Genomic DNA, 24793 nt, shown 5'->3' with positions numbered 1-24793 from the left:
TTTAATACAAAACCCAAAGAATATCCATCTGATCAAAACAAACGAAAAATCAAAATTACTCCCTCAATGTATGTATTACTGTCAGATCATGGCTTTATTGGAAGCAGTAAAATCGAAACCATCTTTTATACCATGTGGATAGTCACTCTTAAGTTGATGTCAGGAAAGAAAAAAACTGTGATTTGCTATTAAATTATAGAACGAATCATAATAGTTCAGCTTCCAGTTAGAATGACACCCTTCCTTAAAACTTGTTTTTTTTAAAATTGCTAATGGGAATTTTCCTTTAGCATTCTAAACTTCCTTATCAATTCAAAAATATCCTTCCTGACATGACATGTTATACTACAGCCCAGCTCTCAGACCAACACTTCCCCAAGAAGATAGGCTGCCTTTGAAGGTGTGGCATCCTATCTCCTTGACTAGGTTGGTTAGCTTGTTAACTGTTGACCAGCGTGCCTGTGCCTTACATCTGGCCTTGGTCCCAGCATGGGTCTAGGGTAGCACACAGACTTGTCTACTTTCGGACAGCTGTATATAGATGCAAGCCCTCAACTGGTTTCCATAACAACTCCACCAGGTTGTCTCAAAAATGTGTCCAGTACACATGAGAACTTTCGGTGACCAAACATTTCATTTTTCCACCCCTTCCTACCCCTCACCAACTTGTTTTCATTCTTTGTGATCACAAATGAGAAAAACATCAAAGGCAGGACCTCAGAATGCCCTGTCATCTGAACTTTGCCCATTCAAATTCGCAAAGAAGGTCTGACAATTAAACAAAACCTATTTCCCAGGGCTTCACTAAGCTAAACCCCAGGCTGCCTATAAAATCCAATGAACCAGATGTGGGAGGTCAAACCAGGTAGAAGAAGAAAATACAGCTTAAGATTTTCAGAAAACACAGTGTCTCTGTTAAGAAACCCATGAATTCACTACTTTTGCGGCTGCTTCTCACATAACGCTTTGGGGATGGAAAATCTAAGATTTTAGAGAAACTTCATCCTGTTCCTTTTTGACCTAAGCTTCCACAGCAATCAGCTGAAGTTCTATGCTGGTGAGAGTTTCCAGAACAATAGTCTCATGACTTTCAAGCAAATCAGAGCCTAAAATACTGATAAATGCCCAAACAGCAGCAGATACAAGGCATTTCATAACGTGCATGGATTTCTCTTTAAGAAGGTGCATAGCAGTGAAGAATCAAATGCCCATATCTCAACTGGGATCTCCATGTTGGAAGACACTCTTCTTCCTGGTGACAGTCACCCTGGACAAACTGCTTGAATTCCATGCTGGCCTCCTTCAGTCCATCTCAGCCAGCTAGCAAAGATTACAGAATGAAAAGGAAAGGAGATAGGGAACCAACGTAGCAGCCTAAATCTTGCCACTGCTACCACCCAATAGACATTTGTCATTTTGCCCAAGGTATCCAAAAATCCCTGAAAAAACTGATCTTGGTGAAGATAATGACAACTTTGAGGAAAAATAAGCCTGAACATGTGTGCTGCTTTTGTAACTGGGGACAGAAGTTAGTGTTGGTAGTCTATAGTAATACCTAAGTCTCTTATCTCATAACTCACCTCAAATTGGTTCTACCTGCTGCTCTTTCCCAACAACCAATGGCAGTTTTGAGACTCAGCATGCCCACTTACCACTTTTAGGGACTTCACACTTTTATTTGGCGTTCCGTGCTGTCTCCCTCAATTTATTTTTAGGGTATAATGAGGAGGACCACCGAATTCCAGTCTGGCGTTTACCTCTGGCTCTGACAGGTGGAAGTGTGAGCTAATTAGGTAAGTGTTAGATAATTAATTACTCCAATGAATTAGTTAGACTAATTAATATGTCTGTTTCCAGTGCACATTCTGTCAGCCAAGGATCTTGATCATGAACAGTGCCAGGAAATGCCAGAAATATTTATGGCCTCCATCTAACAACTCCCCAGGACATTAAGGCAAGTGGTCATCACTTGGGTGAAGTGTAGAGTAGTCTTGAAGACTCCATGAAAGTAGAGTAATAATTAATATCTTCTGGGTAGTCCTAAATTATTTCCCCTTGTTTTCAATCTTTTCAAGACTCGATCCTACTCTTATGGTAAGTTGTTCCTCAATGATTTTGCTGCTATTGTTGACTATATTGCAAAAGGCAAGTCACCTGAATGGGAATGGAAAAAGTTTTTTGTATTCAGAAAGCCTGCGTGTGGGACTACAGAAAGCAAACTCAGGCCATCACTGGGCGTTAGGGGAACGAAGGCCATGTGCCAGGCAGAGCCCCATGGCTCAGCACAGCCTTGCCATCAGTAGGGGCTGCCTCAGCTCCGCCAAGTCCATGCTCCACAGTGTCTGCCTCAGACAGAACATTTCACTTCCCACTGTCTTCCTGTACCATGCTAGCATTTTCATATTCTCTCTCCCATGACAATTTTCTCTCTGGATAATTTTGCCCCTGAACCTCTAATGGTGGACAAAAGAAAGTAGAGTCCTGATGCACAACTGGGTGGCATTTGGGTCTCTCTCCACTTGGCACGCTTTCTGCTGAATGGGTGAGATTCACACATGTTGACTTAGAACCATACCCTCCCACTAAAACAGTGCTCTTGTCACTCTGGGGAGGGGCGTAGCCAGGAATGTGAGGCTCCCAGAATCTTGCTGTAAGAGCTGGGCATCTGCCTCATGCCAGACACTGTGCTAAATTCTGAGAGCACAAAGAGGATGAGATGCATGGTGTCTGCCCTAAAGGGATCTACACTCCATGGGGAAGAGAGATGAGTGGCAAAGAACAGGACAGGTGCTATAAATCTCAGAGGAAAGGTCTCAAACTCAGACTAGGGGGTCCAGGGGGCTTCTGGGGGGACGTGATACCTGGGTTGAGTCTTGAGGAAAGATGTAGCCCCCAACATATTGCTGAGGATGAGGCTGGGTGAACACGAGAAGTCTGTGCTCCCAGTCCAGGGAACAGTGTGTAAAATGCACAGAAGGGACAGAAAAAGCATCACATTTAGAGAACTACCAGTAGCACTATGTGGTGTTACTTCCTCATATTTGCACCAGAATGTCTCAAATGGGGCCTTGGTGGTTTTAGTTTTTGAGATTGCTGGTGTTTTAAAAAATAAAGGCCAAAACAGGATTATACTAGTAATAATATACTTCAAATGTTTACATTTAATGAATTGGCATCTTAACTCTCTTGGTGCTGTTCACAAAGACATTACAGGGCTTATTAAAAAATATGTCAATCCATCACACATTGTTAGTTTAATGGAACACAAGTTTAAAGGTATATTATGTTCTTCTCCTTTCAGTACATTCCGTGAGTTTATGTAGATATGTATATAAAGTCTAATTTTAGACAAAATGGTCCCCTGGGCCCACTCGGCTGGGCCTGCCTCCCTGAGGTCATGCCTGGGTGCTCCCTTCCTTCCTCCCAGACCGAGCCCTTCTGCTCTGGACCCAGAGTCTCTGCTCTAGAATGCCTCTCCATGAGGTACCCGCCGAAGGTCATATCAGTTCACCTAAGGATGCAGCCGTGATCACCCCTACCCAGGAAATAATCACACACATACAGATACACACACACCCCTCCCTAAAACCAGCCTCACAGCCTGTGGGAGATAGGGGTGGGATACACAGCAAAGTCTTCGTATCCACTCCTTCCTTTTTCCCTCTTTCTGTGGCAGGTCTCTCGGAGTGGGGATGAGGTACCAAAGAGCCCCTACCTTGTGCCACACAAGATCCCCCCACTCCACTATTTAGCCCATAGCACTATCAAGGGCTTGGAAGAGCTCAAAAATGTCTTAAGTTATCCATTCTGGTGCTAAGCAGTTTATTTTTTCATTTATTCATGAACAAATATTTGCTGAGCATACACTATGCTCCAGGAAGTCTAGAAAGTGCCAGCGACACAGGTATGACTAAGACATTTCTTGCTTCTCTGATTTCTTCCACAAAAATGTTGAACAGAGAAGACACAAGTTACCACATCTCTCCTACTAACATTCTATATGTTGAAACGCCTGTATTAAGTGTATTGTCCTCATTTATTCTTCATGCCCAATAACTAAAACTTACTGAATCTTTGGATCCTTTCCTTAAGTGTTTATTTTCCAATACTACATAGATCGTAGTTGCCTCAAATCCTTTTATGAAGAAGAGGCTATTAAAAGATACACAACTGTTTTCTTTTTGGTGCATCTTACCATTTTTGCGCATAGGTGCAAAGAAAATATACCTTCTTTCCTACTAGGCATCCAGTCTTTCACACTCTGCCCAGTGTCCTGAAGGTGGGGTGGAGGGTAGTGATTTGAAATTTGCCAGTCAATAGCATCTTCATGCCTTTGGTTTAAATAGTCTTACTTAGATGACTTGTTCTCTTTCAGATACACGCCATGTCTCCTCCATTTCCCGTCTCTGCTCACTGCTCCTCTTTGAGAGGACATCTACCCGATTGCGTACGTGAGAAGGGGCTTACTTGATTTCTTGGCAGCGAGGAGAGGAGGCTCCCAGATCCACGTGCTCAGTTCCTCTCACTGTCCTTTTGCTCCACTGTGAGGTGGCAGGTCAGGTGTTGTCCACTGTGCCCTTGTGAGGAATCCATGGCTACTTGGGTTGGTCTGAGTCCCTTAATGGGGCCACTGAGATGCAGCTGATCCCATCTAGCGCTAATAGAACATCAGGCTGGCACCCGTCTCTGAAATCTGTGGCCTCTATTGTGTGTCTCCAGCCTCAAAGTTCCCTTCCCTGTGGCCCCTTTGTTTAGTCCCCTGGCCTCTGACATCCAAGAACCTCTGCTTCTCTCATGACAGCACTTGGAAACTTTCAGGCCACTGCAGGCCAAACTTAGGCTTTGGGGAGCCTCTGGTGGTGTCTCTGGCTGTCTGTGCCGATTTCTCTCTCCACCGTAGCTGCACTAATTCCCTCACACCATGTTGCATGTGGCCCCGAGCCGAATATGGAGCTTCCACTGGCTCCAGTGTTCGCAGGCTGACCTATGCCTAGTTGGATATTTATATAATACTCTCTTCCTTGAATTTCATCTGCCAGGATGAATGGTGACCAAGGACCTTTCTCTGACCTTCTTGCTCTACTTCTCCTGCCCTCTCACTCATAACTAGAAGGTGAGGACCTCTTTCTACCTTTCCTATCTGTCTGATGTGAAATACTCTTATATCATATTGTGAATTCTCCCTGGCTTCTAGCACTCTCCATGTTCAAGTACACCAGGCCTAGCTTTTGATATGTTAATGGAAACATAAGCATTTTTAAAATCCTTATTTTTCCTCATACTGCCTCACTAAGGACTCAAAATTCCTATTCAAAGAATCCCAATTGCCTCCTCTAGCTCCCATCCTCCAGCAGATAGGGGGGTGTGGACTATGAAAATGGTCATGTACACAGAAAGGAAAAGAGAGCTTAGCAATGTGTTTCAAAAGTGCTAGCTCCATTACAATTATAAGCAATAAGAATTGACTCCCTAGGAGAAATGCCAGGAGCACCACAGTATTTCTATTGTTCTTCTTTAGAGCTCTTGATTCTGTTAAAATGCGGTACTCGGTATATATGACACTCTTCTAGGCAGGGCCATGCAGAGGGTGGGCAGAAAGAGACTTTGTCATGAGCAGGGTCCCTTGAAGCGTCCACTAGTTGGAAGGGGACCCATTCTGAGACCCTGGGGAGGATGACAGCCTCCCCAGACTGTGCATAGCACTGAAGCCTCCCGTTTGCAGTCCCAGGGGATGCTGGAGTCCCTGTGGTTATGTTTTAAAAGTTCAGTAATTGTGTACAAAATTAAAAATACAAGACAATGACACATTTTCCTGAACCCACAGAGCACTAACATCTGAAATCTTTACAAAGTTGAAATTTGCTTTAGGAAAATAACTCCTCTTGATATACAAAACTTCATTGATTTGGTTTTCCTTCCAGAATTACATTTCCTAATATTTAAAGTATGTATAACCAGGTGCTTCTCTTTGGATAAGATTAAAAATAATAAATAAAAGAACAAGTTTCAGGTCATAAAGACGTTTGCTTACAGGGCTTTTGTGGGACAAGGGGAGGACTTGACTACTGTCAACCATTCGAGATAGAGTCTGTTTCTTAGTCTATTTGAGCTGCAACAACTAAATACTACAGACTGGGCAGCTTAAATAACATTTATTTCTCACAGTTCTGGAGGCTGGGAAGTCCAAGATCAAGGTGCCAGCAGATTCAGTGTCTGGTGAGAGATGCTTCCTGGTTCACAGACTGCTGCCTTCTCCCTGTGTCCTCACATGGCAGAAAAAGGACAAGAGAGTTCTCTGGGGTCCCTTTCATAAGAGCACTAAGCCCATCCATGAGGACTCCACCCTCATGACCTAATCACCTCCCAAAGGCCCCGCCTTATAATACCATCACCTTGGGTTAGGATTTCAGCATATGAATTTCGGGGGGACACATTTAGTTCATAATATTCTGTTTCAGAGTCAATGAAGACTCCACATGGGAGGGGTCATACTTACCACACAGTAAGTGACTATTAAGCATGTGCTATATGCTGAAGTTTGATCATGCTTGAAGTTGCATAATGATATAAAAGAATGATCCTTGTTCTCAGGCTCATTCTTCTGGCAATCTCCAAATGAAAATGATTTAACTTACAACTACCCTGGCTGCTTTGGTGGCCTTTCTTACTGGGAATATGACTTCCACAATGCGACCAAAGCTGAAATTTTCTGTTCCCCAATGGCTGACCTTAACCAACACCAGTGCCTCAAGTGGCCAGGTCACTGTTGACCAATGAACCAACAGACCACTCTAAGAAGCCAGTGAAGGTCAGTAGCACCTCAAGTGGCTTGGTCAACAGAGGCACTTAAGACTGAAAACACTTGACTTCTGCATATGATTGACTTCAATTTTTAGAATGTTTCTGTTCTTAATCATGTTTGAGAAAAGGAAACGTGAGGCACAGGATATCAAACAAAAGTTCAAGAAAAGCTAATTTATTGGAAATGAAGCATGATATTTCAAATCAATAGCAGTCAGAAATAAAATTACAAAGCTTTTCTCTAAGTTCAAAATGGGACTTGGAATGGAAATCTGAAGGATAAGGAAAAATAATTGAAAGAACAATAAGATGAAGAATGTTTGTAACAACAGTGATTAATTCAACATTCCCCCTGGCCAGGCTGTGAACTATCTCCTTTACCCTCCCAACAACATCTCGAGATGAGTATTATTATTTCCCCAATTTTCAGATGAGGAAATGGAGTCCAGAGAGGTTAAACGAGGTGACTGAGATCGTACAGTGAGTAAACTGAGACTGGAATTCAGACCTACGTCTACCCGGCTACAAAGCCAAGGGAACTCTTTCTATTTCACCACTGTTTCTAAATGTTGGAGTCTTTTAAGGCAGACGAGAGTCCAAGGAGAGTGACATCAACAAGAGAGGGGAATTTGGGGGCCGGCCCAGTGGCATAGTGGTTAAGTTTTCACACTCCGCTTTGGCGGCCTGGGGTTCACAGGTTTGGATCCTGGGCACAGATCTACATGCCACTCATCAAACCATGCTGTGGCGGCATCCTGTATACAAAATAGAGGAAGATTGGCACAGATGTTATGTGGCACAGCTCATGGCCAATCTTCCTCACAAAGAAAGAAAGAAAGAAAGAAATCTGCTAAGTCAATAAATATATTTTTTTTAAAAAAAGAGAAGGGAATTTGGTCTGGGTCTTAAAGGTGAAGTAGGATTGTGAGGAGCATCTCTCTGCAACATCTTACCCTGCTGGTCATAATGGTTGTTGATTTCCCTCACTTACGGGAAATTGGTGCATAGCTAAGCCATAGTGGGAGGGGGCTGTTATGTGGATGCCCCATTAAAATGATAGTCCAGTCCTAATGCTGATTTTAAAATCATCTCATTGCCAAAATTTAAATTGATCTTTAAAATGTGCCTCACACACACTAATTTACAGTTTACCTCAGGCTTACTCTTTCCTTATGATTTTACCCCAAAAGCTGGATCCAATTCAACACTATCTGAAGCAAGTGCTGTCTGCTTGTGAGCAGTCCCTGAAAAGGGAATTAAAAGACCCGAGGCTGAGGGTCTCCTGATTGCCTGTGGCTCGCCCATTCCAGTGACTGGAAGATTAAAGCCTGTGTTTATGTTCAGCATCAGACGAATGTGCTCCAACTGGGAAGCGAACCACACTGGAAAATCAGACTTGCAGCTGGACAGGAGCTCTGTGAGTCTGACAAACCCCACCCAGAAGTGAGAGTGGGTACTATTTTCCTTGAAACCCAAGGAAGGTTCAGTCCTGACCTAACCAGTCCTAACAAAAATCCAAGGTTATTACTGCTGCTGCCCAAGAAGACTTAGATGGGAAAATAATGCTAATACATGGTGGAGGTGGTGAACTCCGGGCCCAGAAAGTCATGAAATTTCAAAGCTGACTGATTCTAATTTGGGTTTTGCTGAGTGACAGAGAACAGCATGTTTTATGGGACTCTCCTAACACTGCTGAGTGCAATACATTGAGTTAAACATTAATTTTTTTCTAAAGAAGTAGAAAATCTCCAGTACACAATCATGGTCACGTTCACATTTCTGTTAATGCCTCACCTTGGGAATGTCATGACTTTTCGAAAGTGTGAGTCTTTTGAACACTTCACCGTGGCTTTGCATTTCATCTTCTGTTCTGATGACTGCTGGTGTTTCTCTGACTATTTTACGTTAGTCAGTGTTCTTTAAATTTTTACTTATGAAGTATTTCAAACATATAGAAATGTGCAGCTGTAACAGATGGCTGTGTAGTTGCCACACAAATTTAACAATTGCTAACATCTTGCCATATATAACATAGATTTTTTTTTTTTTAAAAAAAGAATCCATTGAAGCCTTCTTCACCTTTGTTAACTTTAGATTCCTTTTGCTTTCTTCCCAGAGGTAACCACTGCCCTAAAGTTAGTGGATCCTTTGGGGCACATTTTGAAACTTTTACTTGTGAGTATGTACTTATAACTACATAAGCAGGTTATATATATACAACTTTAAACCTGCTCGTGTGTGCGTGTGTATGTGTGTGTATTTATATATATATATATATATATATATATATATATAAAGAGAGAGAGAGTGTGTACTATATATTTTTTACAACTTACTGTTTTTAGGTTGCTTTATAACATATTTTTTAGGTTGCTTCCAATTTTCCCCTGTGAACCTCCTTAGGTATATCACTTGAGTATGCACATGACAGTTTCTCTAAGATCTGGTCATATGTTTGCATGTATTCAATTTTACTACGTAGTAGTACACTGCCCTACAAAGTAGTTATACCAAGTTAAACTTATGCCTCCTGTGTATAATGTGTCCCATTTTCCCCTATCTTTGGCAATAAATCTGGTGTTATTAGCCATATAATTCTTTTGCCAATGCAATGGTTAGAAAATGCTATCTCTTTGCTTCATCTTACATTTCCCTGATTATTAGCGAGGTTAAGCATTTTTTATCTGGTTTAATACATTTACAAATATTACGATTACTGATATATTTTTATTCATTTCTTCTATCTCATTGTGTGCTTCGAATTATAGATATAAATATACATTAAATATATATATTCTATTCCTGTTCTTTCAATAGTTACTCTTACATCTTAACAAGCACACTTGACTTAAAGTTTATGGTTTACTAGTATTTCTATTCTTCTCCTGAATAACACGAAGAACTTGGAACATTAACTTTAGTTGCAACTTCTCATTTTCCATGTGAAGTAACTTAATCTACTCTGTTTTCATGCCTCCTCCGCATTAGTCCTTATTATGGTTACTGTTTTATTTCCAGTTAATAATAACTTAAATTATCCACTTCTACCAATGTCTTTGATTACCGTTGCTTCTCAGATCTTTCTTTCTAAAGCATGTTAGGTAACAGTTCTTCAGCATGGGCTTTTGTCTGAAAAATGTCTTCATTTTGCCCTCAGTTTTCACTAATTATTTAGTATGTTATAGAATTCTGGATAGGTGGTTATTTGCCCTCAGCACTCATAGAATATTAGCTCATTGTCTTCTGGTACCTATTGTTGCTGATGAAAAGTTTGCGTTCATTTATTTGTTGTCTCTTCATAAGTAACCCGTCTATTCTTCCTGGTGGCTTTTAGATTTTCTCTTTATATTTTGAAGTTTTACTAAAGTGTGTTTAGGTGTGACTTTTTAAAAAATAAGTTCTTCTCAGGGCTTATTGTGCTTCCAAATGATAAGAAAGCATGCCTGTTAAAAACTCTGGAAAATTCTCACAATTTCTCTCTTGAATATAAGTCTCCTCTGGCACTTCTGTTAGATGTACGTTAGGCCATCTCAGTCTGTCCTAACATCTAACTGTTTCATAGGTTCTCCCTCTCTACTTCTCTGCTGTAGATGGAGGGATTTTCTCAGGTCTTTCTTCTTTACTCATTCTCTGCTTGGGTGTGTTTAGCCAGCTGTTTCTCCTATCAGCAATCTATTGCGGTAACATCCTCAATTCTTCATTTCTCCCTGTATCCACAACTTATTCCATACGACTGTGCAGTGCAATGCCCTCTCACCATAAATAGGGTGACCTGCCCTACCTCTTGACTCTGGACTTGGCCATGTCACTATTTTGATCGTGAAAATAGGGCAGAAGTGACCGTGTGCCAGTTGTTCATGCCCTTGCACTCCTATCATTGTCATAAGAACATACGCAGGCTAGTTGCTGGAGGGTGAGGAGCACAAAGAACAGAGCCGGGTCACCCCCACTGAGGCCATCCTAGCTCAGCCAACAGCCACCTGACCCAGCCATAAGTGAGCAAGCCCAGCCAAGGACAGCAGAGCCACCTTGCCAGCCCCAGCTGACCCCAGGCACGTGAGCAATAAGCACTTGTTGTATGGTCTCAGGTCCTAGGCAATAGCATTATTGCGACAACAGAGAACTGATACACCATCCACTGAGATTTTTTTTCTCAATGAGTGTTTTTCTATTTGTAGATATTCTAATTGTTAATTTTTCAAATTTGCCTATTCTTTTTAAATTGTGTCCTATTATTTCTATTCCATCTTTTGTCTACTTAGTCATTTAAACATAGCTATTTTGTAACTTCTTTCAGATTGTTTAATTATCTCAAGTTCTTACAGTGCTCATCTTCCTGTTGGTGTGTCTGCTGATTTCTCTCATAAGGAATTGTTTCCTCATGTTATCTATAATTTTTATTTTGGGGCCCATATTTGTTTTTTCTGTGCATGTCTGGCACATTGGTTTATGAAAGTTTCCCTAGGGAGTGGTTTTGTATTTGCTTCTGCCAGGAGCTCCAAGGGCATTCCCAGTCTAGGACCAGATTTACATTAGCGTCTTCTCCTGAGGATTTCTGCACCATGTAGCTAGCAAAAATTGTTCTACAATCCCACGCCATACTTTGTTTCCGTTTCTCACTAGAAACAGTTTTTCTGTCCACATTTCCTGACAGAGACAAACTCCCTTTGCATTTCAAGACACGTCATTGGCATGTTTAATTCTCCTTTACTGAAGGTACAGAATTTGCAAGGTGCCAGCTTAATGCAGGGTTTCAGGCCCAACTCCCACCTCTTGCAGGCCAGGACCATGAGTCTGCGTCCTCCAAACACCAGCACCTCGCCATGAGGGTCTGTTCCAGGGGTGATCCTCGCTGGGCCACGAAGGCAGCAGCTTGTGAGCTGACATTCTTCATTTCTGAAACTTAGGGTTAGTTCTTTCATTCCTTAAAGCTCACCCATGTTAACTGTTACACAATACTCTTTTTGTTTCATTTTAGAAGATGTCCATGTAGCTCGGTACTCCCTGTTGCTTGCACATGCTCTGTTTAATAAGCAAAGACAACACTGTAAAAATTAGGAAGGATTTTTTAACTAACTTGGTCCTCAGGCAAAAGAAAAACATAGTCCAATACAAAGAATATGGTTTAGGACATAAGTTTTTCTTTAAAATAGACTTGATTTTTGTTAGGCACTAAAAATAGCATCTCTCTCTGTTGAGCACTAAAGAATTGGCAAAAGCAGTTTTTGGACTTATGATCATGTTTTTCCAATATCGGCATTTCACACAATTCTGGTATTTTCTGTAATTTACTTTATGAGAACGTATGTATTCTTTTATTTTCCTGGTAATGCTTGATTTTTATGTCTCTAACACATTCGAAGTGTAGCAACACTGCAAATCAACTTTAGAATAGGACACAGGCATAGCACACTACATTTTTAACACTAAATTTTGTTTGAAAATATTTTAAAGTAAATGACTTTAAATGAATACTTTTAAAGTGTTGCAATATGTGGCTTTCTAACAAATAACCCAGGACACTGGAAGTCTTCCTTCTCCTCTCATCAGAGCCTGACTCTTCCTCCTTTGTGGAAGTGAGGGAAGGGTCAGGAAAACAGGGAGCAGAGATGTTCCCTCTAAACTCCAATCCTCTACTTCTTTGCCTTAATCGCATCTTCATTCCCACATCAAAGAAAGCATAGTCTGGTGAACAAAATGCAGAGGCTGGGATTTTGAGAAAAGTGTCACGATTCTGTTTCAAAGTAGAAAAAAAAATCATTTGCGAAGTTTGGTAAATTTTGATTTGAGTTGAGCTCGACAGGAAAGAGCACTGTGGCTTTACTAAAGCTTGAAGAGAGTAGAGCATCGAGATTTATCAAAATAGACCAACGATATACCAAATGATGCATTGTCCTCGAGTATAATCAGTGTGTGGACAAATGTCGAGTCATTGTATTCAGAGAAAAGCCGTACTCTTGACTCTGGAAACAGTAAGCACATTTCTATCACAGAGTATGGATGCTGTTCTGTTTCAAAATGGTAGACTAACAAACTGTACCCACAGAAGCAATATGGTGTACTGAAAAGATAATTTTTTTTAAGCCAAATGGATCCATTTATCATTGGGCAAGCTCACATTCTTTCCAAACTTTAGTTTTTGGGGTTTTTTTTCCTTGTAAAGTGGAAATAATAGTAATTACCACATAGGAGTGTTGGGAAGATAAAGTGAGAAAATATATATTAAATACTTGGTTTATAAGCACATAGTAAAGGATGGCAATTATTATCCTAATACCATTTATCATCTTATTAACACACTCTTTTTAAAAAAAATTATGGAACATGCAAATAAAGAAATATGAAATGAAATCGAATCTCTTAGTCAAATAAGAAGGCTTTGAAGGGGAGAGTCCAGGAGAGCTGCGGAGCTAGGGCCAAGCATCTTTACCTGGCTGTATTGCATCTAAGCAAGGCCCTGCCTCAGAGAGTCAGACTTCAAACACAGAAGGTGATTACACTAAACAGCCTGGATGTCTCTGTGCAAATAGCGCCTGACATACAGGAAAGTGATTCCCCTGAAATGTTTCACTGAATGCAGTTAGCTTTCCATTTATCCACACTGATTATGTGAAGGAACAATGAATCAGGCAGCATGGAGCTCACCCTTTCGCAGTGACTGACTCATTTGGCCTTTCTCTACTACATGCACACTCGCTATTGGAGAGCAAAGACAACCTTTTTTTAAACTCTTTTTTTCTTAAAATAAATGTGGAATTCTGGATATACATCCAAGGGAAATAAAATCAGGATCTGGAAGAGATATCCGTACTCCTATGTTCGTTGCAGCATTATTCACAACAGCCAGGATATGAAAACAACGTACATGTCTGGTGAAAGATGAATGGATAAAGAACATGTGGTATATACATGCAATGGAATATTATTCAGCCTTAAAAAAGAAGAAAATTCTGTCATTTGCAACAACATAGATGAAACTTAAGGACATTAAGCTAAGTGAAAGAAGCCAGGCACAGAAAGACAAATGCCAACAGATCTCATTCACATGTGGAATATAAAATAATCAAGCTCATCAAAGCAGAGTTGAATGGTGGTTGCCAAGGGAGGGGAAGAGAGGGTTCAAAATGGGGACATGCTGGTCAAGGGTTACAAAGTTTCAGTTATACAAGATGAATAAGCTCTGGAGATCAAGTGTACAGCGATGTGACTATAGTTAACAATACTGAATTGTACACTTGAAATTTGCTGAGAGGGTAAATCTTGTGTTCTCACCACAGGAAGGAAGGAAGGAAGGTGGGAAAGAAGGAAGGAAGAAAAAAAAAGAAAGAAAGAAAGAAAATGGTAATTATATGAGGTGATGAATATGTTAATTAGCTTGATTATGATGATTATTCCACAATGTATATGTATATTAAAACATCAGGTTATACACATTAAATACAGGCAGTTTTCATTTGTCAATTACACCTCAATAAAGCTAGAGGGGAAGAAAGAATGCAGTCTTATAAACCTGTACCAACAAGTGCCCTCTTTCTTGAGGACGTGTGTATTATCTCTCATTTTGTCTTAGTGTAAAATCATATAACTGTGTCAGTGTAAATAAAATCATGACTTTTCATAATTTTTAAAAAATAAAATAAAATACACTTGGGAAAGATATGCAAGTGGGGAAAATAATTAAGTGAAATGGAATGAATTCTGCATGATTTAATCGCCTTTTTATTTGTCTGGTTCCCCTAAATGTGTCTAATATAGGTGCTCCACGTGTGTGATCTTGTCTCCTCTTCAGAACAACTTCATAATGTGGATATTTCTATTTTACAACAATCTTAGTCCTTTTGCCCCAGGACCCTCAGGTGGTAAAATAGTCCATGTCTCTCAGATCCTAAATTCCACACTTTTTCCCCAACTCCTACTCACTCCACCTGAGAAGCACATCTAAGATCAAATTTTTGTAATTTGAGTATTTTATAGGGCCACCTGCAAATAGCTGCTTAATTAATATTTTTGGTGAATAATGTCCATGTGGCAGAGAGGAAAGAGCACCAGATTGGGAGTCAGGATACTAGGGTTCTATTCCCAGTTCCATAATTAACTGGCTGTGTGATCATAAGAAAATCATATAACTTTTCTTGTTCTCAGGCATCTCATCTATAAAATGGGGTAGAATTCTTCTCTCAAGTCAAGAGACGAGCATATATTGTAAGGCACGTCTGATTTCCAGGAGGGGATAGGTAGAGGTGTCTTATCTGGAATGGGTAGGGACAGCCTATCTATAGGACACCAACCTAAATAGAAGAGCTTCTGAGAGACCCAGGGTAGTTCAATTTGGGTCCAATCATGTGACAGAAACCACACAGTAATTTGAACAAGGGACAGTTCAATATAAAGAACTGTTAACTATGAGAAGAGATTAGAGTACCAAAGGATTAGCTAGGAAGAAGTGAAGAGAACTCTAAAGAATATAGAAATAGCAGTTGTAAAAATAAGCCACTACCCTTAGGGCTAAGATAGAGCACCCAGGAAAGAGCCGCTCCACCCAAGACTGAGGTCCTGACCTCGCTGGAGGGCATGGCTGTGGCTCACAGAATGCCAAAGAAGTCACTCTGATGCCACACCAGTGGAACTTGCTGGAAACCCTCCCTCTAGGATGTCAGAGAAAGCTGTCCAAAGGGAAGTATCTTGTCAGAGGTATCCTGCCTGCTACAAAAGTGCCCAAATGCCTCCCGGGGAAGCTGCAGGCCACAGTGCACTGCAGAAGCCAGGCACTAGAGAAGCTGTGTGCACTGCAGTAGAGAGAGGCTTAAGAAATCACCCACTGTGTAGCAGCCGGGTGCTGGAGAAGCTTCACACTCTGCAGGAACTGGACACTGGAGAAGCTGCCGGGCTGCAGGAGCCAGGTGCTTGAGAAATCACCCACAGTGCAGACTGGGCACTAAAGGAGTTGCTGCTCTGCAGTAGCGGACACTGGAGAAGCTGTATGCAGTGCAGGAGCCAAATGCTTGACAAGTCACTGGCACTACAGGAGACAGGTGCTGGAGAAGCCGTGCGCCTGCACGAGCTGGGCATGGGGGAAGCTGCCCCCACTGCAGAAGCCCCCCCAAGAGAGCTCATTGATATCAGGAAGTAAACCTCCTTCTCCTGCAATGTCTCTCCAGCACCACATACTGACATAGCTTAACCTTGTGCAGCCGGTATAGGAAAGCTGCTTAAAGGGCTCAGCTCAGTCTTCACACAACAAGCAAAAAGGACAAAGTTGGAGCTGAGAAGCAATAATAACTTGCACAGATGGGTGTCAAAAGCAATTTCCTAAAAGAAAAGATATGGCTTCATTTATTGTGATTTCTTGTACCTTAGCAAACATTTGCCGCAGATGCAGCCAGCTGGAGGCCCTCCGATCAAACCCAGGCCCTACGGACAGCAAAGAGTTTTACAATTTTGTACGTGAGTGCTTTAAGAAAAGCCATACATGTTCTGGTTTACCACAGTCCTTAGTAACTCCATCATAATAATAATATAATCTTTTTTGGCGGGGGGGGGTGGGGGTGGTGAGGAAGATTGGCCCTGAGCCAACATCTGTAGCCAATCTTCCTCTTTTTGCCTGAGGAAGAGTGGCCCTGAGCTAACATCTGTGCCAATCTTCCTTCACTTTGTATGTAGTATGCCACCACAACATGGCTTGATGAACATTGCATAGGTCCACACCCAGTATCCAAACCTGCAAACTCTGGGCTGCCAAAGCAGAGCATGTGAACTTAACCACTACACCACCAGGCCGGCCCCCAATAATAATATAATCTTAAGCCCAGCAGCAGGCTTCACACAAATATATGCCAATAATTACAACCAGCTCCATTTGTTTACATCAAACAGACTTCAAATCACTGATGGCATACTCCTCCATCACGGCCCTGTGATCATTTGAGTTTGTGATCCTTCACCATCTGTCTGCCTCATTTTACAGATGAGGAAACTGAGGCTCAGAGAAATGAAAGGGTATGCTTAAACGAGCTACTTCTGCCCCTACGCCCATCTCTGTCATATTCAAACAAGATACAGACTGGAGGTAATAAATAAACCTATCTTTAATGCTGATTTGTCTCAAATATTTGCACTGAAGTTGGGCTGTTTGTATTGCATACACTTTGCTCATTGACATAAAATCAGAAGACTTGGGAGAAATGTGTTAGGATAATTCTCTGTGGCAAGAAAATAGCCAGGAGGTCATCAAGATTTGTCCTTCCTTGGGTCAACTACCCTGACAATTAAGTGTACCATCATGCAAAATCCCATTCAAAATCTCTTAAAACCAAATCAGCACTTCACGATCTATAATTACTTCCTCAAAAACAATTCCATTGATTCCCATTTTATCCCTTCTCCTATATTTTCACAGCCATTGCTTTCCCTCTGATGAAGTTGTAGAGATTCCCGTCACTTGACCAGAAGGGGAAATCTATGCTACTTTTATTAAGTAACTAAATGTTAGGCAATTTCCAAGTCTTAAATCATTTCATACTCTGCATGGTGAGGAAAAAAAAACTTTATTTCAAAGTTTTCTTAAAACTGCTGCTGCTGCCAAATGTCTTCCTAATGCAGAATACTTCATGGTTTAAGATATGCTTTTCTATACATTATTTCATTTGAAATAAATCTTCTGAAATTTTGTTTGCCAGAACCCTTTTATTTCCTAAGAAAAAAGCCTAATTTAAAGATACATTGCAGCTTAAAGATGCTAAGGTAAAATATAATTAAGAAAACATTCCAAGGGGCCACCTGATGGCACAGTGGTTAAGTGCACACGTTCTGCTTCTTGGTGGCCTGGGGGTCGATGGTTCGGATCCCGGGTGCAGACATGGCACCACTTGGCAAGCCATGCTGTGGCAGGCATCCCATAGATAAAGTAGAGGAAGATGGGCACAGATGTTAGCTCAGGGCCAGTCTTCCTCAGCAAGAAGATGAGGATTGGCGGCAGATGTTAGCTCAGGGCTAATCTTCCTCAAGAAAAAAAAGAAAAGAAAACATTCCAGTTAATTTGAAACAGAAACTTAAATAATCCCCCAACCTAGTTACTTTATTAAAAAATAAAAGACACCTTCAAAAGTTGATAACTGTTGAAATTTTAGGCAAATAAATGAGTTTCAGAAATTAATGTGGGTTGCAGTATTTATAATCAAGTAAAGAATGGGTATGGTGAAAACTTGGAATTTGGGAAACAGGGCATGTGGGTTTGTATATCTTCTTGCCAGTAATGTGTCATCATTTCACTTCTCAAAGTTTTGGTTTCTTAATCCATGATGCAGGTGGGACTCCATGTTCCTTTACAGCTTCTGCCCCTCTCTAGCCCCACAGAGGCAGGAAGAGGGTTTCTCTATAGCCTTTCTCTCCTTTGGCTTCTCCATCATCACCCCTGGCAGAGAAGGAGTTTTGTTTGTTTTTAAACATGAAAGTTATACTGTGAGGTATAATCTTGAGGTTTTTATTTATTCAAAAACATTTGAGTAGTTATCTTCTGTCGGGCAGTAATCTGTGCCCTGGGAATACAGCAGTGAACCAGAGAATTCTGCTCTCATGCAGCCTATATTCTAAAGCGGGAGACGGGGAATTAGTGAATCAGGTAATCAGAGTTTGACAGGTGATAAGTGCTACAGAGAATAACAAGCAAGGAAGGAGCCTGGAGGTGCAGCCACAGGCAGGCCAGTGATATGTTTCTAAGTGAGGGGATCAGGAAAGGCCCTCCAGAAAAGGTAACAGTTGAGAAAAATGTAAATTATTCAAGAAAAGGCTATGGTTATATTGTAGGTACTCTCTCTAAAACTGCGGAAGCAGATTCAAAGGGATGACTGTGAAACTGTGTTTGTCAGCTTGGGTGTGGGAGAGAGGAAAAAGAGAGAAGCAGATTGGGAACTTTCTAGCAATGGATTGAAGCCTTGAAACATTCGGTACTGAGCAAATGTGTGTTGCATATGAGCATCGTCAAGCTTCTAACCTCATATAAATCAAGTTAGGGTAGCAGCCCTATCAAGCACGGTATTTTAGAATGTCCGTATGATGAATCTCCCTTAGAGTTAAGCCAGTTTCTGTCTCTGCAGCTCATCCATCTGGTGGTTCTGGGAAGGGAAAAGAATGCATGTGATCTCAGGAAGGAGGAGGATGTAGCTTCTTGTGGGAGGTCCCAGCCACATGAGAAAGGAAGGCACACCCACCCTCCCAGACCCAGCTGGACTGTGGAAGAAGAAAGTTACATAGTTTCCTCTTTGCAGCCTATCCCTGAGTCAAAACCTGGGGCCTGGATGGGTGGTACTGGATAGTAAACATCCGATAGCTATGGAAGCATCTGGAACATCAGGAATTAATAGCATCTTCCTCTTCACTGCCTGAGGAAAGCTGCAAACTCCTGGTTAAAAACCACACCCCTGGTTACAAACCTTGGTGACACGTCCCAGGAGCGATAATGCAGAAGCCAAGGGAAGTGGCCAGAGAAGATCTTGAGGCAGAACTCCTGGCTCCCCAAGGTCTGTTCAGGGTGTCTACAGCTGCAGTGTCCAATACAGTAGCCATTAGATACATAAGACTATTTAAATTAAAATGTAAAGTTATCTAAATTAAATAAAATTGAAAATTTGGTTCCTTAGTCCCACTAGCCATATTTCAAGTGCTCAATAACTATATGTGGCTAATGGCTACTGTACTGAAAGTGAAGATATGAAATATTTCTCTCATTGCAGGAAGATCTATTGGACAGCACTGGTCTAGAGCAGTAGTCAGCAAACTTTCTCTGAAGAGCCAGATAGTAAATATTCTCGACTGTTTAAATGGAAGAGACACTGATCCTGTTCACTGGCAAATGTAGGTGTCACCACCCATTGTCCTAGCTTCCCACTCCCTGGACCCCCACTCCCCACACTGGAGGTGGAGTGGAACTCAGGAGGAAGTTTAGATCCATTATGGAAGACAAATAAGCCACAATTTCTTTACATCTCTGAGTTAGAGTGCAAATTAAAGGTCAATGCTGTGATGTTTTCTCACATGCACATAAAGATAGCTTAGGAAAGGAAATCTTTGTACTCTTCCTAGGAGCTCTGGTTTGAGTTAAGTCATCCCCACGGGCCCACCAGGGCCTCCTTGAGACTGATGATACGCACTGAGACCTGAGAGAAGAGAGAACACTGGCCTTGGAGGGGAGAACCTGGCCTCCAGCTATGCGGCTTCTGCTAAACCTCTTAACCACTCTAGGCTAGGGAAGGTGATTCAAAGGACTCCCACGCTCTTATTGAGCTCAGAGAACAATGTTGTGATTCATCTAAAAGACATCTGACTGGGCTTGTAGCCTGTGACTATAATTGACAAAGTGAACCAGATCACATGTCAATGAATAAAGTTTATTTGTAAGATTTACTGGTTCACTGAAAAGACATTTGATACTTAAATGGTTGTAACGTCATCTTATCACTAAAACTGTATCAGTCTCCTTGGGCTTCCATAACAAAGCGCCATAGACTGGGGGGCTTAACAAGCAGATATTTATTTTCTCACAGTTCTGGAAGCCAGGAGTCTGAGATCAGGGTGCCCGCATGGTCAGTTTCTGATGAGGACCCTCTTCCTGGTTGCAGACGGCTCCCTTCTTGCTGTGCCATCACATGGCAGAGAGAGAGAGAGTGAACTCTCCGATATCTCTTCCTATAAGGGCACTGACATTATGAGATCCCACTCTCATAACCCCACCTAAACGTGCTTACCTCCCAAGGGCCCCAGGTCCAAATACCATCCCATGGAAGGTGAGGGCTTCAACATATCAATCTGGAGGTGGGGGAGGGGACACAATTCAGTCCCTAGCACGAACCTTCAAATTACTTTCTGCTTAGATGCTGAGTTCTTGGACTTTTATTCGTTGGTCATGGACAAAACAAGAGGAGATGCTTTTCTCATCAGTAGGAAACTTTTGAGGAAGAAGTATGAAATTGTGCCCCACCTTTTCTGAGATTCAAAGCAGAGGTAGGATGGGGAATGACTACATTGATTATCAACTATGATGATAGCTAACATTTACTGGGCAACTTACCATGTGCCAGGCACTCTTTGAAATGCTGTACATGAATTATCTCATTTCACCCTATAACAACATTATTAGACTTATTGTAGAGAAGAGGACACTCATAGTGGGAAAGCCCAGATAACCTGCATAAGGCCACAGAGCTAACATGGGACTGGATCTGGATATGAACACCAGCAGACTAATTCCAGAGTCTGCATTCCTGATCACCATGCTCTACAGCCTCTCAGGTTGGACACAAGTCATGGGGAGAGTCCCTGAACACACGTGCACTCACACACACACAAGATGAGCTTGAACAAAATAATATGTGTTAATGTATCAATAAAATGTATTAATTAATATATTAACTCCTGTAAGCTTTTTACGCTTTATGATGGAATTCCTTAGCCAACTAAGCAAAGTGCTCTCTCTTAACATCTGGCTGAGATCAGAATTTCAGGAAATGGGAGTTTTGGTGAGTGGTGAAGAGCTAGAAGCCATTTTGGATCGCGCCATTTGAGGGACGAGAGGCCTGAATAGAAGGCTGAATTTAGGAGCCACGAACAACTAGGGTAGGAGACAAAGGCTTAAGTGCTTGAGAGGAGGAAAAAGGTGGGGGATAAAAAGGAAGCCATACTTGGGAGAGGAGTCCAGGAAACAAGGTGTGCCTCTCCAGAGCTCTGTGTGCCAGACACTGCACTGAGGACATTACAAACGTATTATCTCTTTCCCCACAGAATAATCTTTTGAAGTAGGTTTTATTATTCCCATTCTTCAGCTATTGAATCCTAGAGATATTAAAAACATAACTAAAGTTATGTACCTCGCAGATAGCCAACATTTGAACTAAAAAAGTCTGCTCTCTATACAGCCCCCCTAGGACAGGTTTATTTGCCTTTGCCCAACAGAGCCAAAGTCTGCCATGAAAACCTATCTTTGTGCCAGGCAGGTGCTCAAGGTTGGTCATAACTTGCCATCAAGATACGAATACGGCACATGTTAAAATATGACTTTACATGGGCTGACAGTCAGGAGAAGCTCAACGAGTTCAACCGTTCAGTTCAATGACAGAATGGATGAACGACCAGTCATCCTTACCATCAATTCAAATAGCCTCATAATTGAAATGCTGATAGACATTCATGTCCAATACAAAGCTGGCTGAGAGCACCAGCTTGGTTACCTGATGGTCAGTTCACTAAACGGCTAGAACTAGGCTACAAAGTCTGTAAGTGCAGAGATTCCCTACCACGTGTTTTCCCATCTTGCTTAGACTTTTTGAAAGGATCTGTGATCTCACAAGACCCTGAAGTGTTACAACCAACTAGAGAGTTGTTTTGGGGGGCAGGGCAGGGAATGGAATGTTGATATCTTTAACCAATTATTGAGACCTCCTCAGCAGTAACAGGCTCAGCTGATAACAGAGCCATTTGCTTTGATACCTCTGACTGGTTGACTCTGGGCCCCTCTGTACCTGTCCTCTTCATGTACATTCCTTCACTCCTCTCTCTCCTATTTAACCTCTCTGACCTCTAATCAAGAAATCTTTGCTTGGCCTGAGCAAGTCCCTTCCTCCCTTTTTCATGAGTAGTATGCCTATAACTGTCTTCTTCCTCTCAGCTTCCTGAGCCATTCACTCACTTTATCCAAAACACTTTTCATTGCCCAGATCTTGGTTTCCAGTATCATTCTCCAATAAAAGAAACCAGGGCTCCTTGGAGAAATGGCTGATACTGGAGAAGAAAATCTACAAGATGAGCCTGGAGCACATTTTAGCCAGAAAATAAGGAAGTGCTCAAAAGAATTTGATTAGGATTACGTCAAAGGGACACAGGAGCCAAGTGAAAGAGCTCCCACTGGCCAAGCTGGAACAATTTGAGCAAGAAAATAAATAAAGTAGTATTGGATTATAACCTGAAGTATAAATAAATATCCATGAGTCAGTGCTGATATAAATAAGTGATTGAATAAATTAATAAACGGGACAAATTTCCATGCAGATAAATTTCACAAATAATGTCTGTAGATATGCCACACTAAAGGTGCAGGAGCATCGTCACTCCCCACTCTTCAGGTGTGGGCTGTGCATAGTGGCTTCCTTCCCAAATGGACAGTGTGGAAAGAGGGGAAAAGAGCTACTTTACAGTGGAGACCCTGACAAACACTGCCTCAGCCAGGTGATCAAGGTCAACACCAACAGCGATAAGTCATGTTGATAGTATGCAGCCTTGATATAACGTGATGATGATATCACTTTATCTCTGTGGTCCTCTCCCAGTAACACATAGCCCTGGTCTTATCATGCAAAAAACATCAGATAAATTCCAACAGTGGGACATCTGACAAGATATCTGACAAATATTCCTCAAAACTGTCAAGGTCATCCCAAATAAGGAAAGTCTTACACAAAGTTATAAACCATTATGATCTCAATAAAATTACTGGAAAAAAAAATAAAGTCTGAGGAACTGTCACAGCCAAGAGGAGCCTAAGGAGACATGACAACTAAATGTAATGTGAGATCTTGGGTGAGATCTGCTATGGATTGAATTGTGTGTCCCCAAAAAAAGATATGTTGGAGTCTTAATCCCCAGTAGCTTAGAATGGGACTGTATTTGGAAATAGGGTAATTGCAATGTAATTAGTTAAGATGAGACCATACTGGAGTAGGGTAGGTCCGAATCCAATACTGCTGGTGTCGTTATAAGAAGATGGCCATGTGAAGACAGAGACACATGGAGAATGCCATTTGATGACAAAGGCAAGGATTGGAGTTGTGCAGCTGCAAGCCTAGGAATACCAAAGAGGCCGGCAAACTGCCAGAAGCTAGGAAGAAGCAAGAAAGGATTCCCTTATGGGTTTTAGTGGGAGCACAGCTCTACCAACACCTTCATTTCAGGCTTCTAGCCTCCAGAACCGTGAGACAGTAAATTTCTAATGTTTTAAGCCACCCAGTTTGAAATTTTTTATGGCAGCCATAGAAAGCTAATATAAGATCTTGTAACAGAAAAAAAGACAGTAGGAAAAAACTAAGGAAATCTGAGTAAACTGTGAATTATAGCTAATAATAATGTATCAATATCGGTTCATTAATTGTAACAAATGTACCAAACTAATGTATGAAGTTACTAACGGGAAATACTGGGTGTGGATATATGGGCACTCTGACCTATCATCTCAATTTTTAACAGTTGTTTTGTAACAATGTAAAACTGTCCTAAAAAATAAAGCATGTTTTTTAAAAACGTTTTCATATTATAGTAATTGTTGAAATAAGGCCTCTTAATTCCTCCAAACTTTGATTTTGAGACATCTGCTTCTATGTTGTTTATATTAACTGCATCTTAATTTTAAAGAATCAGAGATGGATCCACAGAAAGTTGTCCCAAAGGCATCATTGCTCCCCATTTGGTCTTGTCTCCTTCCTCTCCTCTCTTCTGCCACCCTGCCCCCTCATCTTTGAGGTCTCGTCATCTATCCATTCGTTCATTCTGTGCCAGGACATGCACCAGGTACACAGGGTACAAAGTGCCCCTGCCATCCAGGAAAGAGACAGACGTTAGAAACATAATCACACAAATAAATGTCAAATTGCCCTGTGAGCTTTTAAACTGGGATCACTGGCTGTGAGGACAACGTAATCTTTGCCATGAGCAGAGAGCTTAGCTGAGAAAGAAGCTAACATAAGGGACAGCGGAGAGAGAGGTCCTGGGACATTGCTAGAGCCTCTGGAGTTGGTTATGCCTGAACTTGCTGCTCTCTTTCACTTACTAGCTCTGAAAAGAGAAGTTCATCATGCCGTTAGAGCACTTTTAGAGGGACATCACTTAGTCAAGGAAGACAGCTCCAAGGGCTTAAAACCTGAGCTGAGATATGAAGAATGTGTGTTAACTGGCAAAGAATGAGGGAGATGGGATCCTGAGTAGAGGGAAGAGTAGGTGCCAAGGCTTAATGGTG

At 41.5% G+C, this 24793-nt stretch overlaps 1 long non-coding RNA gene across 1 annotated transcript; it reads left to right on the top strand.

Annotated features, from left to right (window-relative positions):
• The first annotated feature begins 1803 nt into the window (after positions 1–1803).
• LOC139076614 (uncharacterized) lies at positions 1804–24085 on the top strand. Its single transcript, XR_011528368.1, has 4 exons — positions 1804–1954; positions 4376–4447; positions 5040–5113; positions 7992–24085. It is a non-coding gene; the product is annotated as an uncharacterized lncRNA (long non-coding RNA).
• The last annotated feature ends 708 nt before the right edge of the window (positions 24086–24793 follow it).

Source organism: Equus przewalskii, chromosome 17, assembly GCF_037783145.1.
Source record: "Equus przewalskii isolate Varuska chromosome 17, EquPr2, whole genome shotgun sequence".
NCBI lineage: Eukaryota > Metazoa > Chordata > Mammalia > Perissodactyla > Equidae > Equus > Equus przewalskii.
This window is presented reverse-complemented; position numbering and strand designations above follow the sequence as displayed.